The sequence below is a fragment of the Ambystoma mexicanum genome, chromosome 6p (assembly GCF_040938575.1).
Source record: "Ambystoma mexicanum isolate Mex_15411 chromosome 6p, UKY_AmexF1_1, whole genome shotgun sequence".
Classification (NCBI taxonomy): domain Eukaryota; kingdom Metazoa; phylum Chordata; class Amphibia; order Caudata; family Ambystomatidae; genus Ambystoma; species Ambystoma mexicanum.
The window spans coordinates 623,657,982-623,671,585 of NC_090935.1; the positions used below are offsets into that span (position 1 = coordinate 623,657,982).

The following is a 13,604-nucleotide window of genomic DNA, read 5'->3' on the forward strand; positions in this document are numbered from 1 at the left end:
AATACGTGAATGAGCTGATGCTGCATCTTTTACAGCTGCTGGAAGGGGCATTCGGAGCAGGTACACTGCCCCCGAGTCTACAAAAATCGACTATTGTGCCGATACTCAAACCCTGAAAGTCGTTTCTTAACTGCGGATCCTACAGGCTGCTCTCTATGATAAATCAAGATTGCAAAATCCTGGCTGCGCTCCTAGCAAACAGACTCCGCTGGGTTATTGGGACACAGGTGCATCCAGACCTGACGGGATATGTCCTGGGTGAAGCACGCCCTGTAAATTGCGTATGCTACACCACATTATTGATAAAACCGTAGGGGCAGCGAGTATGTGGTGGTCCCGCTAGACGTGATTAAAGCGTTTGACTCAGAGAGGTGGGAGTGGTTGCATGCAGTGTTGCAGCACGTTGGTGCCGGCCCAGGCTTTTTACGGTGGGTCTCGGAAGCATGGGAACTGGGCAGGGGGACCAAACATGGGTGTCCGCTTCCCCAATGCTGTTCATCTTAGTGTTGGTGCCGCTGGCGGCCCTCCTCAGAGTGGATTTTAAGGAGGCAGGCATAGGGGAAAACATGTACGTGACCTCGCTGCGTGCGGGCGGTATACTTTTATACGTGCAGAACCCTGGGGTGAACCTGTCGTACGTGCTGGAGGGCCTGGATGGATTTGTCGGGTTGTCAGGAATGAGCATTAACAGGGAAAAGTTAAGGCTTTTCCCATTGGCGGGTTTAGCAGGGCTGGGCCAGAAATTCCTGTCGAATCTAGGACTACAATGGGCGGTGGAGACCTTCCGGTATTTGGGAGTAGATGTTCACTGCGACCTGGAGAAGGAAAACAAACGTAACGCATTGAGAGCTCTCCAGGGGTTGAAAGGACCATGGAATTCTGGCAGAAGCTACCGCTGTCGATGATGGGCCGGGCAGCGATATTAAAGATGGTGGTGCTGCCGCGCCTGCTCAGTCATTTTGTCAATATACCCTACAATATACTGAGGCAGTTCTTCCAGAAACTGAACTCGTTGGCGAGTGGATTCATTTGGGGAAGTGGGAGATGCAAGATATCATTGAACACACTGTTTAGAGACTATAGTGATGGAGGGATCAGATTGCCGAACTTTGAGGTTTATTACCTGGCTGGACAACTGCATTTTGTCATGACCTGGCTAGCAAATGAAAGCTCACTGGACACAGGGTTGCTGCCGGGGTGAAGTGTGACCATACAATTTGACAGAGGCACTCTGGGTTGAGGACAACAGGTTGCAGGAGACATCAACGCTTATAACCCTGTCCATGAGAATCTGGCGCAGACTGTGGACGATGATGATGATGATGGGGGGGGAGGGGTGGAAGGGGACCCGTACTCTGCTGACACACCATTGGCAGCAATTTGTGGTAAGAATTGGGGTGGGTTCCGCAACCACTGGCTCCACTGGGAACCAAGCGGGATAATAACCTTGGGAGACTTATACAAAGAGGAGGCATGGGTAGCATTTCCGTAACTGACAGAGCCATACAGCATTCCCAAACATTTCTATTGTATCATAATTTGATTAGGATAGCAGAGGACAGATGGCCGGGTCTGAAAGAGGTCTGGAGAAGGACGCTATGCTGGGGGCTTTGTATGATGTGTCGGAAGAGGGACACGTGCTATCGAGGCTCTATGAGCTGGTACTAGATACACTTGGTAAGGAAGAGCTTGGGGTCAGAACCAAGTGGGAGGAAGATCTTAGAAGGTCTCTCAAAGACAGGGAATAGGCTACAGTGCTGGGATACATGAGGACAGTGTCCAGGGTAATGGGCTACAGTGTTGGGATACATGAGGACCGTGTCCAGGAAAACTTTGTTTAAGAAGACACAGTTACAAGTCACTCATAGGGCGCACTTGCGCAGAGATGCCCCAGATGCGCAAGCTGCTCAGCCGGGATGTTGCACATGTTTTGGTCGTGCACAGTGATCAAAACATTTTGGCATATAAGGGACAGAGTCAGGGGGAGGAATAGATGTGGGGAGTGGTCGCCTGAGGCATGCCTATTGGAACTGTATCTGCGGCGGCATGTGGGGCTGCATGTAGCAAAGATGAAAGCCTTCCTCTGGGTCATGGCCAAGCAATGAATTGCAATAGCATGGAAGTCGGCGGAGAGTCCCCGCATAGAGGCATGGTGGGAAGATGTCAAGAAATGGGTGGAAGCTGTGATTGTTGTGTGGCATAGAGTGGTGTACAAGGGACAGCAACAGGCCAGTAAGTCAGTGACGGCATGGAACACACTCGTTCAAGTGATGCACTCGACTCAGACACACTGAGGCCATCATGGCGTCGGGGGTGAACGACTCAGGAACTGCAAGGGAAGGGAACGGGCTGTGGCAGACCGGGTTGGATCGGGGGTGGGTGGGTAGGATCAGGTGGGAAGTATGCAAGTTGGGGTTATGTTCAAGCTGCTCAGCCGGGATGTTGCACATGTTTTGGTCGTGCACAGTGATCAAAACATTTTGGCATATAAGGGACAGAGTCAGGGGGGAGGAATAGATGTGGGTAGTGGTCGCCTGAGGCATGCCTATTGGAACTGTATCCGCGGCGGCATGTGGGGCTGCATGTAGCAAAGATGAAAGCCTTCCTCTGGGTCTTGGCCAAGCAATGAATTGCAATAGCATGAAAGTCGGCGGAGGGTCCCCGCATAGAGGCATGGTGGGAAGATTTCAAGAAATGGGTGGAAGCTGAGATTGTTGTGTGGCATAGAGTGGTGTACAAGGGACAGCAACAGGCCAGTAAGTCAGTGACGGCATGGAACACACTCGTTCAAGTGATGCACTCGACTCAGACACACTGAGGCCATCATGGCGTCGGGGGTGAACGACTCAGGGACTGCAAGGGAAGGGAACGGGCGGTGGCAGACCGGGTTGGATCGGGGGTGGGTGGGTAGGATCAGGTGGGAAGTATGCAAGTTGGGTTTATGTTCAATTAAGAATTTAGAGTAAGGAAATGTAAAGTTGCTAAAAGCTACTGGACAATGAAAAAACATACGGGAAGAAAAGGGCAGAGGCGTCAGCATATGGAAGACAGGGGTGCCGACTCGGATCATCCAGAGACGTGGGGATTGGACACAATTGTGCGCACAGATAATGTTACCTTTGTTGCTGCTGCCTCGTGTGCTACTCCCATCAGACGTGTTTACTGTCTGGTACTAAAATGCAATAAACGTTTTTAAAAAAATAGATGGAAGGGGGGAATGAGGAAAGATGGCACAGGGAGGAAGATTGATAGCATGGCAGGCATTGAAGGGCAGCACCATGGGTGAGGCAAGCACTGTGCGGGTGGTGGCAGAAGGCGATGGGGAGAGGAATAAGAAATAAATGGCAAAATGTGGTAGAGTAAGAAAATCCAAAAGATGAAAGCGAGGCCAGCAAACGTACCAGAAGCATTGCACAACATTTGAAATATATATGGAGTGGAAGCTCAAATGGTGGGGGAGGAGGAGGATCCTAGGACAGTGCTTGTGGAAATATCTTGATGTCCCATGGCAGTAATGATGGGAGCATGGGTGAGTCTGGCTCCAGTGGGAGGATTAACATCAACACTGCTAGAAGAGAGGACTTTGTATCCTGTACCTGCTGTAGTGGGCCCCTCAGAAAGACTGACCTAATTGCGCCTGGTCCAGGAGTAAGCATATCAGCACTGTTGTTCTCAAGTGGAGGTCTTGGAGTTGCATGCCCAATGTGGCAGGTGCGTGAGTGAGAGTGGTCCGATTGGGTTTGCCCACCATAGTGCACCTTTGGACGCAATGTTTGCTATACTGTTGCCTGGTGAACAGATAGATTTTCAAGCATTTCCTGAAAAGATCATGTGTCACCTGGCTATGGGGCTTCAGGGGCTGGTTGCCAAGACCGAGAAAGAGTCTTCCACTTTCCAGAGTACTATGTAAAGGCTGTTGGCATAGTCAAATCTTCAGAGTATAAAGGCAATGTCAAGGTTTTAACTAGGTGTGGCATGCTGCGACTAATGGATTGAAGATGTAAAAATAGTTTGAGACTACTGCTTTAACTTGTGGTTCAAGGATGAGGCACTTGTCCGTGAGAAATCTACGGTTGTTGACTGTTTACTGTATATATCTGATAGATATATCCGTTTTGGTGCCTCTTGGCTGCCCCTGTACCAAAAGATAGGAAAACGCTATTCCAAAAATGTAATGACCCCCAAGAAGGCTTGCATCTTTTACTGCTGGGTCCGCATATACAGGGGTTAGAGACTGAATTCCCTGACGATCCTAAAGCCAATGCCCTTCCTCCTAGCCTCACTGGTTGCCAAACAGTTGCTTATTAAGTGGCACCTCCTTACACCAGAATTGGTAAAAAAAAAATAGAAATAGCATTCCTTAAAGAGATCTCATGCATCCTCCACCTTTGCGATTAGGTCTCAGACATATTCTTCGTATACAACCCAGTTCCTTACAGCCATTCACTTCTCTGGACAATGGAGATGGGCTCTGGCCACCCCACTCACATTGATTTGATCGGGGAACAGATCGAATTTGCTTCAAACAATGCACTGGATGGACTGGGCTCAAGTAATCCATCACTGGTGTCCTCTCAGCTGTGATCCCCAGGTGCCAGATGTGGTTACGAGTCTGGAAACAGGATCCAGCTCAGAAGGTGCTACTTCTCAAACACTCATTCCATGGTAAAAAGCTATTCGCTTCTCGCCTGGGTGAGCTGCTTAAACAGGCTAAAGAAGAAAGGGAACTAGCTATTCCTTTACAATCCTAGCACTCTTCACCTTTCTGGAAGAATAATTATTCCAAATATCCTCACCTGTGCCCCAAATACACAAGATCTCATGTGCCCGCAATGGGTAATGGCATGGTATAAGGACTGCCTAAGATCCCATACTTCATCAAGCACAGCTTTGATGGCTGTTTTAGGACCACAGCATTCTGATTCCACCCTTGGACTTGTGGGGGAACTATATATCCACCTATGAAGGAAGGTTTCTATGCTGTTCAGAGTCTGAGTGGCATCATTGTGTGGGAGTTCAGTGTGAGAGAGGAAGAGATGTGTTGGCCAGTCGTGCTGGCTCTGATGAGTGAGAGGTAGAAAGTAGATGAATACTGTTTGCATGTGCAACTCAGAGACCCTACCTGAGACATGGTGATCCGCTCCCCACTGTCTCCCTCCATGCTGCCAGTTACCCACCTGCCCCTGTCAGTGCTCCACTCTTTTTTTTCTGTGCCTCCTTCACGAAGTTCTTCTCCCTATGATTGTAAACGAGGTTGGCACTCAATGAATACCCGAATAATAATTCAGGGGGGTGCTGTTGCACAGCATGAAAAATGGCCGCTGCCTGAGAGGCACCGGCAAGGGCATCCGTATCCTTCGTAAATCCTCCTCTCTGTGGCCCTGCTCCCCGATTCCGAGCCTGCAGACATAGACGAGAATCTATGGGGCACCCTTCGAACTAAATATCGGCTCTGACCGCGTTCTGAAAGTGTGGAAAGGGACCAAGCCCAGCAGCGGCCTCTCCGAGTCCGTTGGAGTCAAGACTGGGAAGCGCCAGAACTCCAGCAAAGCACTGTGTGCACCCAGCAGGAGCAGGGTCCCAGCGAGAAGGAACGAGAAGTGAGATTCCTCCTCGGATCTCCTCCCCCCCGGACATTGCTGTCCCTCCAATGCCTGGGTGCCTGCCTCAGAAACTAGGGGGGGGACGGGGTTGAGCCACCTGAATTGCGGTCCGAGTGTCGTCCAGGCTGTGTGATCCCCTCCTGTCCAAACCGCACACCGGAGGAGTCTCGACAAGGGGGGCACTGCAGTGCTCCCTTCATCAAACCGCCAAACTAACACACCGTTCCACTCCCCCACAGGTCTGTGTAAAGACATTCTCACCTCACCTTCTCAATAATGTTATCCTTAACTGAGGACCTCATCTGGGCGCAGTCCCTTGTGGCGGGGCACTAATAACTGGAGACAACTGCGATGCCCTTGGTTCCCGGCTCACTGCTCGCAGTGCATGGGACTGCTTCAGAGGACTGGTAATTATCCTTAGGATCCCCAATTCACTCAAGACCCAGCCCCACACTCCTGCTGGCAACCCACGCCTGGGCGCCCTGGGACGGTGAGTGCCCTACGGGGAAGACCGCCTCACACGGGAGGGAGAACCTGCCGGAACCGGTGCCCTACTCCGGGCATACCCCCGCAGCGGGGGCTGGCCTTGCACACCTTGCATGGTTCCTGGGCCAATACCCCAAGCTCCCCCTTGAACATCAAGGGCAGACTACATTACAGGATCGCCCAGATCCACTCGGCACAGAGGCGAGCCTGTTAATCCATAATTGCGCTGCCAGCAAAATCACGCCAACGGGCCCCCGCCAACAAGGAACCATCAGACACACGGGCATACAGCCTGCGGCAGTGCTCAGCCTGCAACACCCGGATAAAGGTCCACAAGCCTGAGCCCTGGACCCTTGGTTAAGCCCCCCTTGCCGTACTCTCAGGCATAGTCAAACCCTCGCCCGACGACTGTGGTAGGACTGTTGGCAACCACAAGGCACATCATAAAGCGACCTCTGACTGCATCTGGTGGTTGACCCATATCAGGCGGATGTCACCCAATACCACCAGCCATCTCCTCAGAACACCATAAACCACCCAGCGCAGGGCAAATCAGCGGTGGAGCGGGCTCTGTGACTCTGACACCAGAGAGACCACCACTGTTCGTCCCTGATCAACAAAGAACCCAACTGGGATAACTCACCAAACTAAAGGTCTGCCGGGGCCTGGGTTACCCCTGCGGCCCATCACTACGCCTCACTATGGGCTCTCCCCAACCCCGCTTCTACTTGAGAGCTTAGCGTGCCCGACTCACAAGGGTGTCATCCAATGGCAGGCGGTTCAGGGTTCTTGAGGGGCAGCGCCCCGCCTAGAGGGGCTAGACCCATTGAGCCGCAGCCGCGTCCATACTTCAACCTCTTCGGACAGGTAGGCTATCAACCTGGGAATGGCAAACATTGTGAGTGCCTCCCATTACCTGACATACCCAGGGCCTGTATACCACCCCCTACTAACAGGAGCGAGGGCTTAATTCCACATACCACAACAACTGCACGTCAAGGTAACGCATCAGAGGGGGAAATGAATACAACAGGGCTGAAACTTCCCGCAGCATTAAGATCAGTGGACTTGGGGCATCCTAGGCGACCCCAGCACCGGAATACCCCCCACAGCAGACTGGCAACATCAAACTGCCACGGGAGCTCGCGATACGTCACAGCCACGTCACATCGGTATCCATAACCCTGGGGCTAAAAACACCAGACCTTCGAACAGTGATGTAAAGTCGCAAGATCCTATACAAATCCCGAGAAGATTGACTAGCCGAATTCCCCCCCAGAAATGCACCACTTCGATATGCATCACCCCTTTCTTGCAGACGGCACCTGGGCTCGACCGACAACAACTCGGAGACACATCGCACTGTGATCAGCTCCACCATGGTAAACCCCAAAAAACAGGCCAGGATGGATTAATTTGCATGCTCTGATCAATCCCAGATACCGCCATCTTCATCCCCCAGTCAACCGCAGTCCCAGATAGATGTTACAGCCCTGAACCAAAACTTACTAGTCTTGATGGAGTCACAATATTACACCTTTAACGATCGCATATTGAACCGCAACTTTTTAAGTACAATATGGGCCGGTAACGGCACATCATAAATGAATACAAATTACTATATTTTTGGCACGCACATGCGCTCACATGCTCATGTTTGCAATGGAGTCACAATATTATACCTTTAACGATACAAATGCACTCTCTCTGCCTTCGCTTATACCTTTTAACACAGGCACTTTGACACTACACCGTACAATATTCTGGTCCTACCACACTAACAGGCAGTATGTTATATATATTCTTTCAGACAATGAGAGATCTAACCCATGAAATATGATACTCCACAAATTTGGTTAGCTCATGGTTTTTGATGTTTGAAAAATCATGTATTTCAATACTTCTCAAAGATTTTATTATTTTTTCCTTGGACAAAATCTATCGAATGAATTGTTAACACACGTTATCTCTTCTCCCTCTCTCCCTAATCAATCCTCCTCTATACCAACCCCCATTTTATGTGCATCTCTCTCTCTCTGTTTATTATTTATTTGGCTGATCTATGTATATTGTAAACAACAAATCTGATTGTGTTATGAACCCAACTTTTGTAACAACTTTATTATTTTTGCTTTATCATTATCATGTTATTTTGATAGATATATGTTTTTTCATGCATATGTAATGAATGATATTATGATTTACTTTAGATTGAGTCCAGTTTTGAGAAAAGCCGAACGCAGCCGGAACACGTGTCGCACAAGGGCGTTAATTAAAATGAAACCACTTTAACAAACTATTCTATCAAGTCATCTCCTAATTGGTGCAGTCTTGAGAAACCTCAACCTAGCAATCCTTAGCGGTTTCTGGCTATATTCGCTTTTCAGACAAGACGCAACAAACTAGAGAGTACAACTAGATAACAGTATCTAACTAACAACGATTAATCCATCTCAATAGGCTTAAAGAGGGGTCACCGCCAGACCAGCTCTTTCCAAAGCCAGTTTTTCTGTTTTTTCCTAATTATAAATTCATACGCCCCCAACACGGACTCGCCGGAGTTCTTTCATCAGTGCGCCAAACACATTCACAGGTTCCCGGGATATGAGCCCATTTTGGCCGGCAATTTTAATCGCAACACACCCTCCCGCAAGTGGCCAGGACTTGGTCCTCCATCTCCCAATACCATGACCTGCCCAACATATGGAGAAGTGTACACCCAGATGACAGGGAGTACACGTTCTTCTCCGGGGTACATAGTAGCTCGTCCAGGATCGATTATGTAATGGCCGCCACCCCCATTCTTAGGACAGTAACGGAAGCCTCCATACTCCCACAAACCCTCTCCGACCACTCACCGGTACTGGTCCGCATAACGGCACACAGATACTCCCCCCCCTCCCCCTGGGCAGCTCCATTGGCGTTTCGGAGCCTCCGCCCTTGAATGTGGCTATCCGATTCGAGATAGGGCAGGACATACGGACCTACTTTCAGGCCAATGAAGGGTCGGTACTGGACCAAGGTGTGATATGGGAAGCATTTAAAGCCTATATAAGGGGTTGCTACATCTCAAAAGAGGGAGGGGGTACTCAAAGCCCTATGCAGATCAATAAGGGTATTAGAGGACACTATAAGGGAAGCAGAGATAAGGCAGGGCACATATGACACACCCGAGCTCCGCAGCAACCTGCAAGCACGTAGGGAGGAGCTTCTCCAACTGGCTAATAGCAAGGAAAGGTTCCTGGGGGACCCAATTACTGCAAAGAAGTATGGGGAGGGAGACCGCTCAAGTAGAACACTGGCCTGGGCCATCAGAAAGGAACACCAATCCACTGGCATAGCAGAAATGGAAGGCCAAAATGCGGATCTCATCAGAGACCTACAGGGAATTAACGATGCATTCACCGAGCTCTACTATCGCTTATACACCTCACACCACGACACGCTGACTAGGTACCTGGACGAGATGGCCCTGGGTTGGTTGGACCAAGACCAGGGGGGTCTCCTCAATGATCCCATAACTGAAGAGGAGATTTGCAAAGCAATAAACTTGCTTCCTAGCGGCAAGGCCCCTGGTCCGGACGGTAAAACAGCAGAGTTCTATAAGGCATATGCGGACCTAGTAATCCCCCACCTAATGGGCATGCATGATTGTGCGCTGTCCAATGGCACTCTCCCTGAAAATACCAGATCGGCATTGGTGACTGTACTCCTAAACCCTGATAAGGATTCCAAACCGCTATCCTCATACAGGCCGCTATCGTTGATTAACACCGGCAATAGAATCCTGGCCAAAATACGCATGGATCGCCAACTCCCGCATCTGCTAGCGCTGGTACTACCGGACAAGCTGGATTTAGGTCGCTCCACCTAAAACAACCTAAGACGCCTCTTCACACTAATGCATAATGTAAATCCTGAGTTCCCTGTTGCGATTGCCGCCCTCGACGCAGAGAAGGCCTTCGACTCTGACGAGTGGCCCTTCCTCTTTGAGGTGCTCCGGGCTTGGCCTGGCATATATTAGCGTGGTTATATTGCTATACACAGCCCCCATATATACCAATGGCATGACTTCTCAGCACATCTACCCCACGCGCGGTACCCGCCAACGCTGCCCCTTCTCCCCGGTCCTATTTGCCCTCACAATGGAACCATTAGCCTGCCACATCCGGGAGCTCCACGTGCATCGCGAGATCCTTGTGCACTCACACCTCACCATCATATCCTTATACGCAGACAACATCATTCTCTATGTCAAACACCTCAGGCAGATCTTGATCCATATAACTCAGGAAGTGGTCAGATTCGGGGAACTATCCGGGCTCAAGATTAACTGGGATGAATCTGAAGTTCTCCCCCTAACACCCGGCGTGCTGCAGGCGGACGTGGGCGATGACTTTCACTGGTGTCTGCGGGGCGGGGGGGATACGCTACTTAGGCATTAGTCTCCACTAAAATGGACGACTTCTACAGGGATAACTATATAAAAGCGCTAGAGGTCCTAGAACAGAGGGTGGAATCCTGGATATTGCTCCCCATTTCACAGGCATCCCGTATAGCGTTAACCAAGAGGGTTACACTGCCTAAACTACTCTATATCTTTAATAACGTACCGATATGTCCCCTGGCCCGCTATTGGACCCGCATTAGGAAACTGATGACTAGACTGGTCTGGGCTGGTAAGCAGCCTAGGATAGCATATGACACTCTTGCAGGCCCATATGAGCACGGTGGCCTGGAATACCCCGATAAATACCTCTACTACCTGGCAGCCCAAGTACAATATATAGCTGGATGGAACCCCCCCCCCAGCCCCAATTAGCCAAAGCTATCACTAAACTTGACGACCTGATGGGTATGATCTGGGGCAACAGAGGAGCAACCCCGAAGGGCGAGGTTCAACCTATAGCAGTGACTTGCATAACCAGGGAGCAGATAAATAAACTACTAGGATCGGCCCCCCACTACCTACCTGAGCTACCGATATACAACATAGTGGGAATCCCGCTCACACACGAGAGATCCTTTAGAGATAGGTCACTTTCAAACATTGGGAGTACAGGCCTTGGGAGACTTGATACAGGATGTTCCCCTTGTGCTCTGGGAGGAGTTACGATCAAGGGGTGAACATAATGCAGTAACACTGCTCCACTATTACAGACTCAGAGTGATACTGAGGAACAAATGGCCCGATTTCCCGCAGGCCCCATTTCCGAGCCCGGTGCAACGGTACGTGGTAAACCCTCTATCCACCGGTAAACTAGTTTTGACTATTAACAAACTCACTAGAAGTGGGAGGGAGGTGAAGAGGCTGGCCTACAAGAACACATGGGAGGCATCGCTAGGGGAATCGCTGAGTGAAAACAAATGGAAACTTTGTCTCATGCAAATCCGCTATATATCGCTCAATAGTTACAGATTGGTACATTATAAATTCTTACATCAAGTCTATTACTCCCCCCTTAAATTGAGTAGGTTCTTCCCCGAGAGATCATCCGCCTGTAAAAGATGTGGTGAAGAACAAGCTGACTTCTTGCACATTGCCTGGGTGTGCCCCCGCATCAGATCTTTCTGGGAGGACTTAGAAGGGGCAATGTTAGAAATGCTTCCCTCAACGATGGAGTACTCACCGAAACTCTGGCTACTGGTACTAATTAAAAGAGAAACTCGCACCGAAAAAAGCTACTGGGCATGGCCTCAGGAATAGCCAGGTATCTGGTGGCAAGAACGTGGGGAAAACCCAACCCCCCCTCATTTACAAGATGGTGGGAGAGTATGAAAATATCTGAACACAGGGAGACCAGGCACGCCTCTACTCTCCCCTCTACCGGCCGCCCATTTGACTATTTGCCCCCTTTCTGACAATACCAATTGGACGCAGCCCTGGCAACACAATCTCCAGTGTCCTCCCCATAAAGCTGATACAATATATATGTATTTTCCCCTTTTGGATTATGAAAAACTATGGTTAGAGCTGAATAAACTAAATACTTGTATGTTAGCACTGGAACTCAGAATAGTGAACACGATTTTTATTTGTGCTAATATTATGCCATTTTGACTCAAATTTTGGAAATCAATTTGCCATATTTGATATTACAACATATAAATGGAAACTAGTTAATCTGTTGATTTCAAATGTTCTCAGTCGGTTACAACTAACTGGTGGACATGAATTTTATTTGCTAACAGAGGTCTTATTTGAAGCACAAATTAATGTATTTGGAGCTCGGTAAGGGATTACAAATTGTAACTGTACATTTGCACTGTATAAAACGAAGTCAGTATATAAATCTATATCTATGTGAGGTTGTGTGCACATATTTCATATTCTTCATAATCATTGATTCATAGGTTTACTGTGAATTGTTGTATGTACAAATATTCTGCTAATATTGCTTACTTTTCTATTGTTCCTGATTTCTTTTTTAATTATCATTCACTCTCTATCTTCATTTTGTGTATTTGTCTTACACAAAATTGTTCAGATTTAACCTAACGTATTATTGCTTACAATACAATTAATAAAAATGCCTGTAAGCAAAACACCAACCTTGAGCACTAGCAGAGCTCTTTCATAAACCTAGTTATTAGCGCCGGATCACGAGTAGCGGTAAGACCGGAAATCACCATTCCCCATTGGACCCAATTGGGCTCGGGGGGAGCGCTATTAGCACCATAAACGGGCGCTAAATGGGATTTTCACCTCCAGCAAAAAGCTGGAGGTAATGCAGCCCATTTAGCGACCAACTCGTGATTGGGCCAGCCCTTAAATGTGGTGGTAATAGCGTTAGAGCGCATTTAAGGGCTACAGCCCAACTGGTCTTTTTTTAAACTTTTTAAATGATTGTCTAATTACTATGTATGTTTAAATATATATTGTATGAATTATGATGTTACTTTTTATGGCTATTCATATTCGAAATAAAGTAATTCTGACTGACTGTATTTATAATGCAATAGATCAGCTCGCTCTAATAGGCAGGGAGCCATAAAGAAGGCACACTAATGACTCTGTAACTGTCATAAGGTTCCTTCATGATAAATTACATCTCCTAAAATGTATGATACAGAATTACTTTCATTCTTGACCTGGAGCCAAATGTATGTATATGCAGTAGAATCTGGAACCATACTAGTCATTCCTAGACAGTAGTTGTCAGGCTGGGAAGGGTTTACGCTGTAGAAAACTGGTTTGCTCCAAGACTATGGAAGGTAAGAAGTCTGTGGAGGTGTGACTGAAATGAATATCTGCTGGCTTTCAATGAAAATCATGCCACTTCAGTCACTGCGTCTTTTGGCACAATCGGTTAATTGGATGGGTTGAGGCCCAGTTTCAGTTTCAGTGAAGTAGAGATTACATTTGTAGGACAAAAACTATATCACCAGGAGGAAATTATGCCGGGAAGAATGACATTGGCATATAGAGCATTGCTGCTATTAAATGATTTTTCTTCCAAAAAACAGCAGTGATGTGAGTATCACTTTATCATGAGACAATGTCCTGCTCTTTCG

General features: G+C 48.4%; 1 protein-coding gene across 6 annotated transcripts in view; it reads left to right on the forward strand.

Moving 5' to 3' along the window:
- The window catches only part of FAM169A (family with sequence similarity 169 member A), a 988,180-nt gene that overhangs the window by 723,335 nt on the left and 251,241 nt on the right, over positions 1-13,604 (forward strand). The window lies entirely within an intron of this gene.